The sequence below is a fragment of the Macaca nemestrina genome, chromosome 13 (genome assembly GCF_043159975.1).
Source record: "Macaca nemestrina isolate mMacNem1 chromosome 13, mMacNem.hap1, whole genome shotgun sequence".
NCBI classification, from domain to species: Eukaryota; Metazoa; Chordata; class Mammalia; order Primates; family Cercopithecidae; genus Macaca; species Macaca nemestrina.
Window position 1 is genome coordinate 39,469,957 of NC_092137.1, and position 19,932 is coordinate 39,489,888.

General features: G+C 37.5%; 1 protein-coding gene across 8 annotated transcripts in view; it reads right to left on the reverse strand.

Moving 5' to 3' along the window:
* Positions 1 to 19,932, reverse strand: part of LOC105464888 (mitogen-activated protein kinase kinase kinase kinase 3) — a 187,300-nt gene that overhangs the window by 158,727 nt on the left and 8,641 nt on the right. For 2 of the 8 annotated variants that reach the window (XM_071076579.1, XM_071076583.1), the window contains exon 1: positions 9,620 to 9,795. The exons of the other annotated variants lie outside the window; for them this stretch is intronic. The gene's annotated coding sequence lies outside the window, so the exon portion shown is untranslated. Of the gene's footprint in view, positions 1 to 9,619; positions 9,796 to 19,932 lie in introns of those variants that run through there. 8 annotated transcript variants of the gene reach the window in all.

A 19,932-nucleotide genomic window follows, 5' to 3' on the forward strand; every position in this document is an offset into this window, starting at 1 on the left:
CCAAAGCAGTGCCAGACAATGAGGAAGAAGAAGCAGTGTCAGAAAACAAAGTAACACTAGGCAATCTGTCAAATGGGTTGGATTCTCCAAGACTGCTTTGACTTCTTTTATGACAGGGATCCTCCCATGATATAGGCACTGAAACTAACAGTGGGAGGATTGGTACGATATAGAAACATTTTTAGAGAAATGAAAAAGCAAAAAAGCCAGACAGAAATTACAATGTATTTCTGTAAAGTTATACTGTGCCTGCCTCTTCTGTCTTTCCTTTCACTTCTGCCACCCTGAGGCAGCAAAACCAACCCTTCCTGTTCCTCCTCAGCCTACTCAACATGAAGACAACAAGGATTGACACTTATGATGATCCACTTCCACTTAAGGAATAGTAAATACATTTTCTCTTCCTCATGATTTCTTAACATTTCTTTTTCTATAGCTTACTATATTGTAAGAATACAATACACAATACATATAAGAAATATATGTTAATCAACTATTTATATTATCAGTAAGACCTCTGGTCAACAGTAGACTATTAGTGGTTAAGTTTTGCGGGAGTCAAAAGTTATACATGGATTTTTGACTACATGGGGCGCTGGCTCCTCTAACCTTTCTGTTGTTCAAGGGTCCACTCTAATATTACTGAACTTCAATAAATGATCCACTTGGAAGCTGGCTGCAGTGCCACCAGCCTATAGTTTCAGCTACTCTAGAGGCTGAGGCAGGAGAATCATTTGAGCCCAGAAGTTTGAGTCCAGCCTGGGCAACATTTAAAAGCAAAACGACAACAACAAATCACTTAAAGCTAAATCAGATGTTTCAGCCAGTTTGTACATTTCTCCAGAAAATATTTAGTATGCAGAGAACAGAAATCAGAAGAGAAAAATAAAGCATAGTAGACATTGAGACACACTCAAGAGTTGAAAATAAACAAAAACAAGGTAATTTAACAGTGTGAACAGAAACAGACTAAAAATAATTATCCATATTGTACACGGAATCTCTGTTTATGTTACAGTTGGCATAAATGCTTATTTACCTAGTACTATAATAAATGTAAAGACAGACCTCTAATTCACAGGCACTGAGATAAAGGACAATGTGGTTAAGAAATAACGGAAGACTCAATAGCACTTAAGTGGATAGTTTCTAAGTGCTAATTCCAATGATGGAATGAAAATAGCAGAAAGGTATTTCCATTGTTAAAGGTACTTTGAAAAACTTCTTACCACAAACTGAAACATAAAATGCTATATATACTTATGCCCAACATTTGCTTTTTCAATATTCTTCACATTTTTCTGACTATATTGAAGAAGTAACTTTGGCTCATCTCTTTTTAGTTTCTACTTACACCTAGGTCTGGGTATGGCAGTTTGGGATTATGGAGGAGGGAGCTGCTAATCTGTCATTTAAAGCAACGGCTGATTTTTAGTTCAGCAACAGGCCACTGCATCATCTACATGTCAGAGGCAGCTGAACTTCCCCTTTGTAGACTGGCAGGACGTACCACAAATAGCCACGATCAAGAATTTGGAGTTCCCTGTATTCATGCAATATCTTGCACCCATGTCAATAATTAGACATAATTTCACAATCCTAGAAAATTAAGAGTAATACAATCATAACAAAGCAACTGGTAATATTATGAAGATCTTAGCACTTCTTGTAAAGCTTTCTATCTTTATAAATTTTGGTTCTTTGCTAATATATTATAATAATAAACTCTACTGAAAACCATTATAGTCACATGTCACTCTAACAGCCAAAAATCTTATTACACAATTTTGGAACACATACACAAGTGTGTGCAGAAAAGCAGTATTTCTCTTCCACAGATAAATGGTAAATTATTTATCATGAAAATAATATTTAAAAGATTAGTTTTAAAAAGGTCTTTGCATGGTGGAAGACTAAAACTAGTACTTTTCATAATATGAAGGATAACAACATTTCCTATAGCAATTAAACCAAAATGCATAGAATAGCCATTTTAACTATACAAAAGGATATATGGTATAATGACATCAAAGGCACATATATCATAGTTACTGCTACTGATATCCTAGAATTGTTTTTATATGTTATCTTTTCATTTAAAGAAACATATCTTCACCATATAATCTACATTAGCATTAAATATACCTTTGAGCAATTGTGTTTAAAAGAACAAAATATTTTGGTATCATTATGCCATTTTTTTACTTAAGCTGGAGACAAATGAACAGAATCCATGTCTTTTTAAATACAGGACAGTAATTCAACAGTAATTTTTAAAAGCAAGGTATACTCCATGTAATTGTATGCCTTAAATTTAAGTGAATTTCCTGTGAGGACTAGGAAATGGATATTTACATCAGAGAAATGTCTTCTTCTTGGTGTCTATTTTTAGTTAAAACTGTTATTTAAAATCCAATTGTAAAGCAGAGTACAGACAGAAAGCCAGTAAGTTTGACTCCCTCACTTCTGACATGAAGGCAGATGTTTTCCCTACATTTCTCCTACTTAAATCATACTATAAAGTTGTGGTGCATATTCCAGATTGAGTGTACCAATTTACATTCCCTCTCTAAACAGTGACTCCATTCCGTGATGTGAGCATGAGGAAAGAATGGTGTATGGTTTCAGTGTCTTGTTTAGTTATTAAATACTGAAAGCTAATTACCTCCAGATACAGTGCTAGGTACAGGGACACAAAGATATGGTTTATGCTTATGCTTAATGTCTTTGCTAGATGATAAAAGTATAATGTTACAATTCTGAAAACCCATTTCTCTGATGACCACATCAGAGATGGAACCAGTGAGCTTTTATCTAGCAAGGCCTTCGTCATCCATTCAGTTCTAAATGCATCAAGTATCTGTCAAGTACTTTCATGAGCACAGAAGTTTGTCAGAATTGAACAAAATAACTCTAAGAACTGTGACTGTTAGCAACGAAAAATGTGACGATCTGCAGGCAGGGAAAGTCACTAAATGTAATGGCTTCAGGTCCAAGGATAATGGCTATACATCTACATGGTGACTAATAAAAGAAGGCTTAAACACTTGACTACATGCTTTATGGCACTCTAGATAGAGTTCACAAAGTATGCCACATATATTATTTCATTTTAACTTTCCTGACCATATCATTTTACAAGGCAAGAAATGAGTGAGGGTAAACGAGGCTTTCAGCAGTACACTAACTCTGCATTTCCCAAAGTGTGTTCTGTGGAATTGGGATATTACGGTCATTAGAAGATCACTTTAAAGATCTAATGTTCCAGAAAAGACACACTTTGGTAAACTGCAATGATTTGCCAAACAAGACCACAATAATTGAGTCTGAGAACATACTTCCAGGCAAAATCAACAACAGCTAGCAGGTCAGGGCCCTGGAAAAAGACCACAAAATGGATCTAAAGGAGACCGCGCCACACCTAGCTGCAGTCACCACCATCTCCTTTCAGCTATACGCTGAACAGCTTACTGTAGCAATTAATGTCATCCCCCAAAACATTTACTGAGCTTCTATTGTAGTCCATGTATTACACCAGAAACTGGAGATATAACAAGCAACAAGACAAAGAAGGCCCCTAATCCCATGAAGCTTACATTCCAGTTAAGGGAAATAAAAACAAAAAAAAAAATCACATTGATTAGTGCTAGGCAGGAGGGAAAAAAAATACCTAGATGATATGATAGAATATGATTGAGATAAGCTATTAAAATAAAAACAAACAAACAAAAAAACCCTAGAAACACTTAGAAGGGCTTTCCTAAACAGCATCATGAAAATAGCCCTAAATTTACATGACAATGAAGAACAGGAACAAATACTACTGCAATAGTAGTTAATGTTTATAAAGCACTTACTATGTACAGGATATATACTAAGATTTAAATGCTTTATTATTTAAACTTCACAATTTAAATATCATTTAGCCATTCTCATCTTACAAATGAATAAATTGAGGCATAAAGAAATTAAATTACATGTCCAAGATTAAAAAAACTTAAAAACTAGTACAGCTAAAATTCAAATCTGGCTATCAAGAGGCTAAATTCCTAACTACTTGGTCATCTGACCAAATAGTATCTATCCGGTAGATACTAACCTGCCATTTCAATATTTTTAAAGATTTCTTGCATTTTCTAATTGTCTATTACATGCAACTAACTTGTCTACTTCGCTGAAGTGACCAACGAGAGACCCAACAAAGGATTATAAAATGTTAAGCTTTTTGTCTTAGAAATGAGCAGAAAGTACATCTCGATGTTCCATTTTACCTAGAGTATAAAGAAATTCATCAAAGCTTTCATATAGTACAAGTTAAAGAGCCAGGCTAAATTCCTTGTATCAGAAAGAGAAAAATACATGAGTAACCAAGTTCTATTAATAATACAGAAATTGAAGAGGATTTAAGCAAGAGATGAGAAAACTATAGTCCTAAGTGGTTAAGAAACTGAATCACAGTCATTTACCTAATTAACGAGGGAGCTAGGAACAGAACCACCATCCTCCTTAATGTCTCTCCACCATTATGATGACCAGGGGGCAATCAAGGCAGAAGTCTGGAAATGCCAGTGCAGCCCAGAGGACAGACTAGGTACAGAGTCAGTGGTCAGATACTGGTATTGCTGAGAAAAACAAGCACAATCGCAAAACATATGAAACCAAAGACAGCCAAAAATGGGTCACAGCCAGTCACTACAATGACTGCAATTAACTGTGAGAATCCATTGACTGTACATGCAAAGTAACAAGGTAGAGGTGCAGAGTCCAGGAATATGGACTAAATAGAAAGTGAACACAATCAGAAAAAGTTGTAAGAAAAGCAAGATCAGAGTAGAGGTGGGCCCCCTGTATCACCAGACAGGGGAGTCCATTAACAACTGTCTTCTCAGAACTACCTGTAAAGTTATTGGCATACAAGATGCCCAGGTTCCACCTTGTAGGTCCTAAGAAGCTCTTAAGTTAAGCTCTGCTTTGGATCATTTTGTCACTCAAGAGGGGCTTTTAATTTGTTGCTTCTTAACAGAAAATACACAAGATTCAGATATATTCCCAAAGTACATTATTCCTTTCCTCCTCATATTAATATCTACATCTTTAAGTAACAGCATACACAGTTACTCACAAATTCCTATTACACTCTTTCAAGGTGACTGCAAGAGAAGAGTAGTTCAAGGAATATCTGCTACAGAACATGATTCTGATGGTCAGCTTTAAAGAACTGTCATAGTTAAACTTGATTTTGTTCCTCTCTGTCTTGATATTTTACAATAAGCAACATGTTCCTAATCTCTACAGAAATAGCCAAGTCTAGAAAACAGAAACACTCACCAACCTCTCCATCAAAAGACAAAATGAGAAGCAAAGAGAGGCACCAATCTTCTCCGAAGATCACTCCACCCCAGATGCAGGAACAAAAATCCTGCTCTTAACCTTAAAATTGTATCTTACTACTAAATCCTAGTCAGTAGGTGGAATTTTGGAGTTTACATTAAAATCTTCTATTAAATAGTTTTCAGAAACTATTGTGGAGGAATTAAGAGGCTAGTAGCAATTCCAAAACAGCTTACAAAATAATGTTAGGCAAATTTTTTAGAAGAATACATTTTCTTCAGAAAACATTTCAGTAATGTTTTTGAGAAATGGCCCCCACATTCCACCCCCACTACCACCTGCTTGCAGATCTCTTTTTTCTACTTTGTCTGCCTACTATGCCTCAATTCTCTTAAGAGTATGTACCAACCTAGGCTGGGTGCAGTGGCTCAGGCCTGTAATCACAGCACTTTGGGCAGCCGAGGTGGGCGGATCACGAGGTCAGGAGATCAAGACCATCCCGGCTAACACGGTGAAACCCCGTCTCTACTAAAAATACAAAAAATTAGATGGCCGTGGTGGCGCACACATGTAGTCCCAGCTACTCAGGTGCGCTGGGGCAGGAGAATCGCTTGAACCTGGGAGACAGAGGTTTCAGTGAGCCAAGATGGTACCATTGCACTTCAGCCTGGGCGACAGAGTAAGACTCTATCTCAAAAAAAAAAAAAAAAGAGTATGCACCAATCTAATACTTTGAACCTTGTATGAAAGCCAAGTATTATGTAAAAAATGGGAATTCATTTACCCAAAATTAAACCATCAACTTCATAGAGAATCTTAAATATTATCACCAACAATTTTTTGGAAAACTGAGAAGTTCAAGAGGTTATAAGCAATTCCATGAGCCAGACGCAAAGGCCCCTAAGTTGGGTATGGTTCGCAATCAGATTTTCTTTTCTGCGAAATGACAGCCTATACTTGTAAAAGTCCAAATTTCTCCTAGATGCTATTTAAATGTTATAGCTCTCAAACAGTTCCAAATGAATGGGCTTCATTTTAAAAGTATGTACTACAACTGAAAAGCATCAGAAGTATTAAAATTTCCTTCAGATTTTTTATGCTTACTGATATGACTTTATTTTTGTTTAAGCAACAAAGGAAAATGTGACATGTTCTGCACTAAAAAAATGGGAGTTTTCAGGGCAAAATCCTTTTGCACTTATTGGTGGACAAGTAGTAAGGATAATCTTGTTTCAACTTAATTATTACTTAGAAACAGACTTATGGAATTAAATGTCCTTAAATTTGAGTGGGAAAAAGGAGATAGTCAATTAAAAGAAAGGAAAGTGAAATTATGGTAAAAAAGATAACTGTACATATTACTTCAATGAGGATCAATCAAACTAAGCCACTTTATCAAGTTCCTGTGGTTTATATGTCTCTCCGATCCTTATAAATTAATGTCAGGCAATAACAGTCACTTTTGGTGTTTATTAATAGTACTTAGTATAAAAATACTTATAGGCCAGGCACGGTGGCTTACGCCTATAATTCCAGCACTCTGGAAGGCTGAGGTGGGTGAATCACCTGAGGTTAGGAGTTCGAGACCAGCCTGGCAATGTGGGGAAACCCCATCCCTACCAAAAATACAAAATATTAGCCAGGGATGGTGGTGGGTGCCTGTAATCCCAGCTACTTGGGAGGCTGAGGAAGGAGAATTGTTTGAACCCAGGAGGTGGAGGTTGCAGTGAGCCAAGATCGCACCATTGCACTCCAGCCTGGGTGAGAGACCAAGACTGTCTCAAAAAAAAATAATAATAATAATAATTTTATATATATATATATACACACACACACACACACACACATCAATAACATTTGGAAGAATAAATTCCCTCTATCACTATCTTCTTTCTGATTTTAGGACTCAAATTTAAGTTATACTAACTGTGTAACTCATTGAATTATATGGTAAATTGCATGGTATATGAATTATATCTCAATAAAACTGTCAAAAATTTTAAATCAGACGCTGGGTAGGGTGGAGTTGGGAGGGCTGTCCTGTTTGAAAACAAAACTTCAGAATAACTAAGCTTTCTACATGAGTTTACCAATGAAACCAAATGCTAAACAGGCTCCGGTAAAACAGAATAGATAAGATGTTTCTGGCATGTTAATAAAGAAATTCCTTCAACTAATTTGGTTCTTGACTTGATCGGCAGCCAATAAAACGCCTTTGCTAACTGCAATTCTGACCCACTCCTTTCCCCTCTGTGCAAGAGACATATGTGAAGAGGGTGAGAACCACATGCTTCTACCAGAAGGAAAAAATAATCTAGCAATCATCATGGAATGGTTTAAGGAGGGCAGAAAAAAGAAGGTGTCCATGTTTAATTCCAGAAGATTTTTAAAAGCATGAACTACTTTCCTCAGCGACACAATCTCTTCAACCAGAAGAAAGCAAGCATTATTTCCTTTAGTGAGTATACAGTTCCATTTCTGCAAGTTTGCCTTTCTAAAGAAATTTACTCTTTTCTAACCACTGTCCCCTCTCATATCCAGAAGGGTACTTTGGGGATTTTTCTGAGATCACTGAACCCTCTTCTTCCTTAGCATAAAAAATAGTATTTCTAAAAATGATAACCAACACTACGATGTTTTCACACGTCTATTTTTGGCAGTATAGCCGAATGTATGGACTCTGGAGGCAAACTGGGTTCAACTGCTGGCTCTGCCATTTACTAGCTGTGGACCCTTGGGGAAACAAACCACATAAGCTCTCTGGGCCCCTCTATTTTAATTTGTAAAATAGAGATAATTAAAGTTCCCACAACATAGCATGGATTAAGACTAAAATTGGTTGTTACATCTAAAAGTTCACAGAATAATGCTCAGCACATAGTAAGTGGTGTATAATTATTATTATTTCAAAGAGTAAATGAGTAACTTAAAAATACGAGAACAATTTGGCTTGTCAACTTGTAACACAAGAGTTGTGAAAATTTCTAAAAAGCTATACAGATATACTGAGATTGAGCAAATTCGTAAATGGCTACCAGACAGTGAAAGCCAGGTTTCTTACTACTGGATTAGGAAGCTATAGATAAGCAATGGGGGAAGGCCAGAAGAAACCATGTGATGCTAGATTAGAGCAAGAGATATCAGTATGAACTCACATCTAGATACTAAAACAATTATAGATATGTATGTATACATGGCTTAGTAATATATACACATATTTCCTAGCTTCATCTACTGAGAGGAATCCTAGAAGCAATGATACGCCAACAGCAAACATACTCAAAGCCCAGATCTTGGTATCTAATACCATTCTCTAATAGAAGGAACCAGGGCTCCTTGGGAAAATGTCTGCTTATCAGGCTAGGGCAGAGAAATACAAGATGAGCCTGAAGCATCTTGCAGGGCCGGAAAGTGAGTGTTAAAAACAAAATGATGGCTGGGCGCAGAGGCCCACGCCTGTAATCTCAGCACTTTGGGAGGCGGAGGCCGGCAGATTACGAGGTCAGGAGATAAAGACCATCCTGACCAACAATGGTGAAACTCCGAGTCTACTAAAAAATACAAAAATTAGCTGAGCATGGTGGCACGTGCCTGTAGCCTCAGCTACTCAGAAGGCTGAGTGAGGCGGAGAATCGCTTGAACACAGGAGGCGGAAGGTGCAGGGAGCAGAGATCGAGCCACTGTACTCCAGCCTGGTGACAGAAAGAAACTCCGTCTCAAAAAAAAAAAAAAAATGATGGGGACCTATCAACGGGACACGGGAAACAGCCTCAAAGACCTCCCAATGGCTAAGCTGGCGCAATATGAGCAACAAAATAAATCATATAGTACTGGATCATAACCCAAAGTATAAAATAAATATCCATATATCCATACTAATATAAAATAACTGAACACATAAATGAGGACAAAGACATAAATCCCTGCAGAGGAATTAAGTGATTTATGAAGCTACTCCCCTCCTCAAAGAGGTGAAGTTTAACTTTTTTTTTTTTTTTTTTGAGACGGAGTCTCGCTCTGTCGCCCAGGCTGGAGTGCAGTGGCGCGATCTCGGCTCACTGCAAGCTCCGCCTCCCGGGTTCACGCCATTCTCCTGCCTCAGCCTCCCGAGTAGCTGGGACTACAGGCGCCCACAACCGCGCCCGGCTAATTTTTTGTATTTTTAGTAGAGACAGGGTTTCACCGTGGTCTCGATCTCCCGACCTTGTGATCCGCCCGCCTCGGCCTCCCAAAGTGCTGGGATTACAGGCGTGAGCCACCGCGCCCGGCCCGAAGTTTAACTTCTTACCTCTTGAGTGTGGCGCTGTGTTTAGTGACTTGCTTCCAAAGAGTACAAAACGGAAAAGTGGGGAAAAGTAGTTTTACAGTGCAGAAACCTGGTCAACTACAACAGCCAGGTGATCAAAGTTAACATTGCCGGTGATAAATTATGTCAACAGCATGTATACTTCATTCTCCCTAGAATCTATAACCCCAATCTAACTATAAAAAAAAAAACAAAAAAACCTTAAATTTAGAAACACTCTACAAAATACTGACCAGCACTCCTTAAAACTACCAAAGTTATCAAAAAGTCTGTGAAGCCGTCACACACCAGAAAATTCTGCTTAAGGGACATAGTGACTAAATAGAATATGGAATCCTGGATGGAATCTTGAGACAGAAAGAGGCATTAGAGAAAAACTAGTGAAATTCAAATAGACGGTGGAGCGTAGTTAACAGTCATGTTCCGATACTGGTCCTCAGTTGTGCCAAATGTACCATGGTAACATGTTAACAAAAAAGGAAACTGGGTTACGAGTCATTATGACTTTTTGTAAATTCAAAAATATTCTAAAATAAAGTTTATTTTTTAAAAATCTTATATTGTAAGTGAAATAGTTTAAATAATGTTTTAAATAGTATGAACTTAAAAAGATAAGTTTAAACAAAAAGATATTTCTCATCCAAAACTAATTTTATCATGTATTAATAAGTGAATACTTTCTGCAAACAATGGTGTTAAAAAAAAAACTAGATCCCTTTACTGCCAGACAAAATAAGTTTAGTTTACACAGACTTTTCTTCTAAAGCCCACCAAAATAAGTTAAATTATATTTTTAAAATACATTGTCTAAAATCTTATAAAACACTTTATTTAAATTTCACCTTTTTATATTCTTTTCTATAAAAGCAATGTTACCTTATAGAAATATTCTCTACATTTTAATTCAAATATTGCATCATAGCATAATAGAAACAGCTGAGGAAACTCAACACAAACAATACAGACCTACTATAAAAATAGCAACTCTGCCCAGTAATTAACAGAAACCTCCAATTTTGGTTTTTGAAAGAAAGTTTGTCAAACCTCATGTGAACACAGTTTACTGGAGGAAATAAAATCTCAACATTCCAAATAAAAACACCTTGTGATTAGCAGATCCTAGCGGTATTAGTGATTTAACATCACAGCACCAACCAGAAATGAGACCCCGAAAGAAAAATATCAACACAATGATTATAAAATAAAAATAACTAACTTACTCTTGTTCAAGCTGAATGGCATTCAAAAAGTAAACATAATTGTGCGGACTGTTTCTGCAAAAGGCTTTATATTCTCTGCTCAATGCTTTTTGCAGATTCGGAGTTTGTGGTTTTATTGACGGGAGAGAAGATGGTGGAGCACAGGATGGGGACAGGCAAAAGCAAGGCATGGAAAAGGGAAAGATGAAAAAGTTTTAGTAATGACATACCCCATCTGAGTTTCCTATCACTCAGCACTTTCAATGCTTTCTTCTTTCCACTGTGTCACCTCCTGAGAATGAAATGGAGGAAGAGGGGTATGAACCCCCTGGCCTAGCGTCAGAGAGAGATTCTAAGTCACCTACTCCTCTGAGACGCTGAAAGGAATACAGGAATCCAAAAAGGGTTTTTAAGGATGCACAGGTGTTGAAGGAAAACTCTAAACAATCATGGGTAATCAATCTCTCACTACTGTTATTTACTCCATTATTCTTAACTTATTTCAACTGGGAAATATTTAGTAACTTATAATACTTAAAACTAAAGACCATAACTTCCATATACACGTGCACTTATAGAACAGGTGTTTTATATTTTATTTCATTTATTTGCTCAAATATCACTTTTCAAAGGAAAAACTGAAGTCATGAATCACTAATTCTTTATTTTTTTATTTTGTTTTTTATTTAAAGAGACAGAGTCTCACCGTGTTGCCTAGGCTGGAGTGCAGTGCTGCAATCACAGCTTACAGCAGTCTTGAACTCCTGGGCTCAAGTGATCCTCCTGCCTCAGCCTCCCAAGCAGCTAGGACTACAAGCATGTGCCACTATGCCTGGCTTTTTTTTTTTTTAAGAGATGGGGTCTAGCTATGTTGTCCAGGCTGGTCTCGAACTCCTGGCCTCAAGCAATCCTCCCACCTCAGCATCCTGAAGTGTTGGAATTACAACTATGAGCCATTATGGCCGGCCGCCATGAATTTCTCAAATATCAAAAGTGAGGAAGAAGTTAGAGAAGAGCTATTATTCCTTTGAAAACTCAAGCAAAAGATGTCTCTTTCCTTGATACCCCCATCATCAAAGAATTCTTATTCTCAGACGTCCACTATCCCTCCTGACGATATTTCCCTACTGGTTCCTTCAAATCTGCTAGTCTGCAGGTATTACACCTGAATCAATCTGTCCAAAATCTAACTCCACATCTTCACTCAACTTTCCCATCTCTCCAGGTCATCTATGCCCCCAATTTCCCCTGTCATTAATCTAATTCACATAATTTCCATTCACTCCTAACTGGTACATCATCTTCCACATAATCTGAAATGTCAGACTGAGGATTAACCGTCCACTCCCCAGCACATCCATCTCTCAGAGGACTAAGAAGTGGTCCCCGCCATCAACTAGCTCACTATCTACACTTTAGTTCATCAAACACCTCAATTGGTCCCCTTATTTCTATCACATTTAATTTATCACCTGAAGACAGTTTCTCAAGACATATTCTGGTCTCACCTACCTCTCTACAGCACAACACAGTGACTACAAGGCATGGGTTCTGGAGGTAAGACTGCCTGAATTCAATCCTGGTTTCACCACTTACTAGATTTATTAGATTTATTGACTTGGGCCTTTTTTTTTTTTTTTTTTGTAGAGACAGGGTTTTGCCATGTTGCCTACCCTGGTCTTGAATTCCTGGGTTCAAGCAATCCACCCACCTGAGCCTCCCAAAGTGTTGGTATTCCTGAGGTGAGCCATTGCACCTAACTGGGCCTATTCTTGACCTTTCTTTTTGTGTCTCAGTTTCTGTATCTGTAAAACGGAAATAACAACACCTACCTCGTAAGATTGTCAAAAGAATTAAAATGAGAATACCTATAAAGCGCTTACATAAAATAAGTTCTAGTACTTAGTATGTACTCTACAAATGTCATCTGCTATGATTATAACTATTGTTAACAATATCTAATATTCCCCATTATTCTCCAATACAAATCATTTGATGTAGTTTGGCCCATTTCCTGTGTGATCTCTTCTTGCTTATTCCTCCTCCTACCAGGTCTTCATTCTTCAATATTCACCTCAACTACAATGCCCTTCCACTTTATCCATTTAAACCTAAACAATACATTAAAGCCAAACTTTCATTCTATCTCTTCTAAAAAGCCTTTATTTGGCTATGGGCTGCAATTTTTCTGATCTTCTGAACTTTTATTGGGAATCACATAATAATCACAAAATACCCCTTATTACTTAATGCTATAATTACTCCATACTATTCCCATATCTAGTCTGCCACCACCTTGAGAAGAGGGATTACGTTCTGTTCATCCTCTGGATCAGCCATGGTACACAGCTCAGCGTGGGTGCTCAATAAATACTCCTGAGAAAAACACTAAGATAAAGATAGAAATCATATGGTGCTAGAAGAAAGTAGCATGATCAAACTCCTTGAAAAGAGACCAGAGACAATGTCACCATTTCCTCCTGCCTTCTCAATCATTTGTAATTAGGATGCTTTGTCAACTACTCTTTCTGAACAGCAATTATACCCTCCTAACTAGAATCAATAGTCTTCTCCCAGTCCTCATCTCCCCTAGTTCTCTGCTGTATATCTGACTCCAAATTACAGCCCCAAACTCCTCGTGTTCGGAAACAGAGGAAAGACCATGTATAGACACCAGGAGAAAACAGCCAACTATAAGCCAAAGAGTGAGGCCTCAGAAGAACGAAACCTATTGAGACCTTGATCTCAGACTTCTAGTCTCCAGAACTAAGAAAATAAATTTCCATTGTATAAGCCACCTAGTCAGTGGTACTTTGTAATGGAAGCTATAGCAAATTAATACAAGAGTCCAGAAACAGACCCACACAAATATATTCAACTAATCTTTCACAAAGAAGCAAAGGCAATTCAATGGGAAAAGGAGTGTCTTTTCAACAAATAGTACTGGAACAACCGTACATCGACATACAAAACAAAATAAAATAAAAAATAAAAATCTAGACATGGACCTCACATCTTTTACAAAAATTACCTCAAAATGGATCACAGACATAAATGTAAACTGCAAAATATAAAACAGATAACATACAAGAAAATCTAAGTGACCTTGGTCTAGCATTTTTAGATACAACACCAAAGGCATAACTCATGAAAGAAAAAACTGATAAGCTGGACTTCATGAAAATTAAAAACTACTGGGAAAAATACTGCATAACATATATCTGATAGAGGATACGTATCCAAAATATACAAAGAACTCTTTAAATTCAACAATAAAAAAAATACAATTTTAAAAAGGGAAAAAATCTGAAGACACCTTACCAAAAAATATATACAGATGGCAAATATGCATAGGAAAAGATGATCAACATCATATATCATTAGGGGACTGCAAATTAAAACAATGCGATACCACTACACACCTATTAGAACAGCCAAAATCCAAAACACCACACCACCAAATGCTGGTGGGGATGTGGAGCAACAGGAACTCTCATTACTTTGCTGTTAGAAATGCAAAGTGCTACAGTCACTTTGGGAGACATCTTGGCAGTTTCTTACAAAGCTAAAAGCAGTCTTACCACACAATCCAGCAATCACACTCTTTGGTATACGCCAAATGAGCTGAAAATTTATGTCCATATAAAAACCTACACATGGATATTTATACCTGCTTTATTCATAATCGCCAAAACCTGCAAACAACCAAGATGTCCTTCAATAGGTGAATGAATAAACTGTGGTACAAACATACAATGAGATATTATGCAGTAATTTAAAAACAAAATCAGTATTGAGCCACAAAAAGATATGAAAGAAACTTAAATGCATATTGCTAAGGGAAAGAAGACCATCTGAAAAGGCTACATATTGTATGATTCCAACTATATGACATTCTGGAAAAGACAAAACTATAGAGACAATAAAAAGATCAGTGGCTGCCTGGAGTTGGGTGGAGGAGAAGGGAAGATGAAGAGATAGAAAACGGAATTTTTAAGGCAGTGAAACTATTCTGTATGCTACTATACTGATGAAACATTTGTCAAAAGCACAGAAAATGTGCAACACAGAGTGGTCTCTAATGTATGTAAACTATGAACTTTAATTAATATAATAATTTATCAGTATTGGTTCATCAATTTTTTTTTTTTTTTTTTTGAGATGGAGTCTAATTCTGCTGCCCAGGCTGGAATGCAGTGGCATGTTCTCAGCTCACTGCAACCTCCGCCTTCCAGGTTCAAGCGATTCTCCTGCCTCAGCCTCCTGAGCAGCTGGAATTACAGGTATGTGCCACCACACCCAGTCAATTTTTGTATTTTTTGTAGAGACAGGGTTTTACCATGTTGGCCAGGCTGGTCTCGAACTCCCGACTTCAGGTGATCCACCCACCTCGGCCTCCCAAAATGCTGGGATTACAGGCATAAGCCATCGTGCCCAGCCTGGTTCATCCATTTTAACAAATGTATCACACTGAATTAAGACGGAAAGTGGAAAACCAGAGTTGAGGTTTCCACCAACAGCGGGAGGGGGATTAGAATCAAGGTGGGAGGGGATGGAGGAAGGAAGACTAGTGGATCTCTGCAATCCAGGTGCTTGGGGGTTTTAAAACCATCTGAGTACAGGCGAACAGTCGTGGGCCCACTCAAAACAGCACACTGGAATGGAGACTACTGAATAATGCTAGGACTCTGGAAGGGACTGTGCCTTCAGTAACGCAAAAACAATTTTTTTTAAGGGTTAGGTCAGGCGCAGTGGCTCATGACTATAATCCCAGCACTTTGGGAGGTCGAGGTGGGAGGACTGCCTGAGCCCAGGAGTGTGAGACCAGCCGAGGCAACATAGTGAGACCTCGTCTCTACAAAAAATACAAAAATTAGGTGGGTGAGGTGGTGGACACCTGTAGTCCCAGTTACCTTGGGAAGCTGAAGTGGGAGAATCACTTGATCCCAGGAGGTCGAGGCTGCAGTGAGCCTTGATTGTGCCAGTGCACAGCAGCCTGGGTGACAGAGCAATAACCTGACTCAAAAAAAAAAAACAGTTACCCACAAGCACAGGAGGAAAACAACAAAGTCTGTGCTTGGGTGGAAGAAAAACAGTCCTCCAAGAATTCAAATCCAAGAGTCACTGTTCTTTTGATTTGGAGTTTAAGTTTGTATTATCTATAAGATGTGGGGAATCCCAAACTGAGAAATTAAATAAAAATTAATCCAAGACCAAAAAGACTCATGAGGTTACCGGAAGAAACAAAAGCAAAACTGTTTTGGAAGGACACCCACAGTCTCCCACCCACTCCCCACCAACCCCCCCAGCCCCTCCACCCATCCCTCAATTTAAACCACAAAGATTCTTACAGAAAAAAGTAGATGAATTCAAAATTAACATACAAATTCACAGGCATGAGTCAGCACAAAACAAAGCAACAAATTGCAAGATGAAATCCTCCAAAATTTGAAATTATAGACTAATCCGAAAGCACTAAGAACAAGACAGTATGCAACAATACGAAGACTTGAAAAAGAATAACGGCCAGGCGCGGTGGCCCAAGCCTGTAATCCCAGCACTTTGGGAGGCCGAGACGGGCAGATCACGAGGTCAGGAGATCGAGACCATCCTGGCTAACACGGTGAAACCCCGTCTCTACTAAAAATACAAAAAACTAGCCAGGCGCAGTGGCAGGCGCCTGTAGTCCCAGCTACTCGGGAGGCTGAGGCAGGAGAATGGCGTAAACCCGGGAGGCAGAGCTTGCAGTGAGCTGAGATCGGGCCACTGCACTCCAGCCTGGGCGACAGAGTAAGACTCCGTCTCAAAAAAAAAAAAGAAAAAGAAAAAGAATAACACAGATCTTCTAGAAATATAATTAATAAAAACGTAAAAAGCAACGGAATATGCTATGGACTGAACTGTGTCCCTCTAAAATTCACATGCTGAAGACCTAACCCTCATTGTGGCGGCATCTGGAGATGGAGCTTTTAGGAGATAACTGGGTTTAGATGAGTTCCTGAGGTGGGGAAGGCCTCAGGATGGGCTAAGTGCCCTTACGAGAAGATATACCAGAAAGCATGCCCTCCCTCTCTGTGAGAAGGCCATCTACAAGCCAGAAAGAGAGCATCACTGGAAACCTGGCATCTTGATCTTGAATGCCTAGCCTCCAGAACTGTGAGAAAATTAATTTCTGTCATTTAAGCCACCTAGTCTGTGGTACGTTTTTATGGTAGCCCTAGCTAAGATAAAATCCAACTGGCCAAATCTGAAATTGTTTGAGCATCAAAATAAAAGTGATGAATCAAAACCCAATGAATAAAAGAAGAATCCATGAGCCCAAAAATAAATAAACAAAAATAGTTCTTCACAGTAGAATGTCAACCAATACATGTAGAATAAATTAATGGAGTTAGAAAATCATTATTTGGGAACCATTATAGTAATAATTCAAGTACAAAACATCATGGATATTAAAATTAGCAGGTATAAGTTTGATGAGGAACAAAATATTATATAGTCTCAAAGTATCTCCCCATAATTTACTTATTAATTAGAAAAAGAAAAGATAATAACCTGATAGTGAAGAAACTTGGCACACCAACATTAACCAAATAATCAAAGTCAACATTAATAAGGGAACTAATCAACATCATGTTCTTCCTGATACAATTCACTGAGCACACACATCACTATAAATTTCTGCCAAAAAATGTGTAACATGAATTTAAACAAAAGGAAACACCAAAAGTACCCCAAATTAGGAGAATTCTACAAAATAAATGGTGTGTACTACTCAAAAATGTTGGTGTGTAAAAAGACAAAGAAAGGCTGAAAAACTCTTCTAGGTTAAGAGACTGAAGAGTCTTAGAAACTAAAAATAGCATATGATTCTCCTGGATTGATTTCTGGAGTTGGGGAGAAAATGCTGTAATAGATATTACTGGGAATCCTGAAATTTCATAAGGTCTGTAGATCAAATAATAGTATTGTCTTAATATTAAAATTTCCTGATTTTGATAATTTATTGCAGTTTAAGTAAATGTCTTTCATTTTGAGAATACACGTCAAAGTGTATATGGGTAAAGGAGTTTGATGCCTGCAACTTACTCTCAAATGGTTCAGAAAAAAAAAAAGTATATATACAGAGAAAAAGTGACAAATGTGGTAAAGTATTAGCCATTGGTAAATCTTGGAAAAGATGTATTTTTTAAAAAAGTAAACTTTTTTAAAAAAATACAAGTTTCAAACAGCAGATTAGACACACAATTAAAGATAATAAAGATAAGAACCATAATACACGACACAGAATAAAGAGTTAGAAAAATCATGAGAAGTCATGGAGAACTAAAAGTTAAAGAATACAACAGGAGCTCTAAAGAGAAACAAGAAAGAGCGGAAGAAAAGATATCAAAGATACCGCAGTTTACAATTTTCCAGGACTTATGAAATACACTACTCTTCAGATTAAAGAAAAACAGTAAATATTTTTATTAAAATCCACACATAACATTGTGAAACTGTGTACACACCAGAATCAAAGAAAAAAATCTTAAAAGTCAAATAGTGAGGAAAGAAAAAGTAAGACTAGCTACAAGCAACAATAATTATATTGACAACAGACTTCTCAGCAGCACAACAGGTAACCAGAAGACAAGATATCTTCAAAGTGCTGAGAAAAAAACAACCGTCAGCCTAGAGTTCTATACCCCACTAAACTATGATTTAAAAGTAAAGACAAAATAAAGACAATGGGGAGGGGGAGGAGGAAGACTGAGTTTACCTTATACAGTTCCTCACTTAAAAAGAAAAATAAAAAGAAAGAAAAAAATCCTACCAAATACTGCTACAAGATTAAAGAAATCTGAACCCAGAATGAAGGAATATAATGCCAAGAAGAAACAGTGAGTAAAGAAATTGAAAACTCCTACAGGTAAACGTAAGGAAGCACTGTTTGTATAAAACGATAATAAAAACTAAACTGGGACATTTAAGAACAGCAGAACCAAAGTAAGACAACACAAAACAGGAAGGTGGTGAATGAAATTAAGCCTTCTAAATTCCACATACTGACCAGAAAGAGAACAGAGAAAGATCAGTTAACTTTAGACTAATTACACATGTTGCAATTTTAACAGTAACCACCAAAAGAATAAAAGTAAAATCTTTAACTTCTAAATCAATAGAGATGAAAGGGAAGAAATATATCTTACCGAATACCATCTAAATAACTAACCAAGCAGGTTGAAGACTGGCCCTAAGGAATTTGATAAATACTACATTGTAGGTCAAGTGAGTTCTAAATTCTTCAACTGGCACTCATTTATCCGTGTCTTATATATGTGAAACATTGTCTACCACATTTCCCAATATGTCTCCTTAGAATAGTTGTCTTATTACTTCTTTGCCCCCTTAGGTCCCACAGCAGTATTTTTAACCCAGATTTACTCTTTTGGAATGACGTCACAGTTCTCTAAAACTGCAAATCCAATTTTTCTTCAAGTCCCAGGTCAAGATTCACTCTTTCAGGAAGTCAACTTATTTTTCCCTTAAGTTAAAATTTCTACAGTATTCACATAGCTTTATTGTTTTCTTCTAATTGTTAAAATAATGCCTTAGACTTGTTCCTTAGATGTTTCATACATGCAGATTTTGTTTCCTTATGTCAGAGTTTAAGTTCCTCAAGATAAGAATTTTTTTTAGGATCTCCTAAATAATCCAGCAGTGTTATTTTTCACTAAAGGATGAAGTAAACTTTAAGTGTATTTTCCTTTAATAAGCTCAAAAGCTGTGAGTTTTGCAAAATACACATCAACACACACATCTTATATATGAAAGTAAACCGTTTATAAGGTGTTTGTTATAATTTTTGGGGCCGGGTGCGGTGGCTCATGCCTGTAATCTCAGTACTTTGGGAGGCCGAGGTGGGTGGATCACCTGAGGTCAGGAGTTCGAGATCAGTCTGGCCAACATGGCGAAACTCTGTCTCTACTAAAATAATACAAAAAATTGGCTGGAAGTGGTGGCGGGTGCCTGTAATCCCAGCTACTCGGGAGGCTAAGGCAGGAGAACTGTTTGAACCCGGGAGGTAGAGGTTGCAGTGAGCCAAGATCGCGC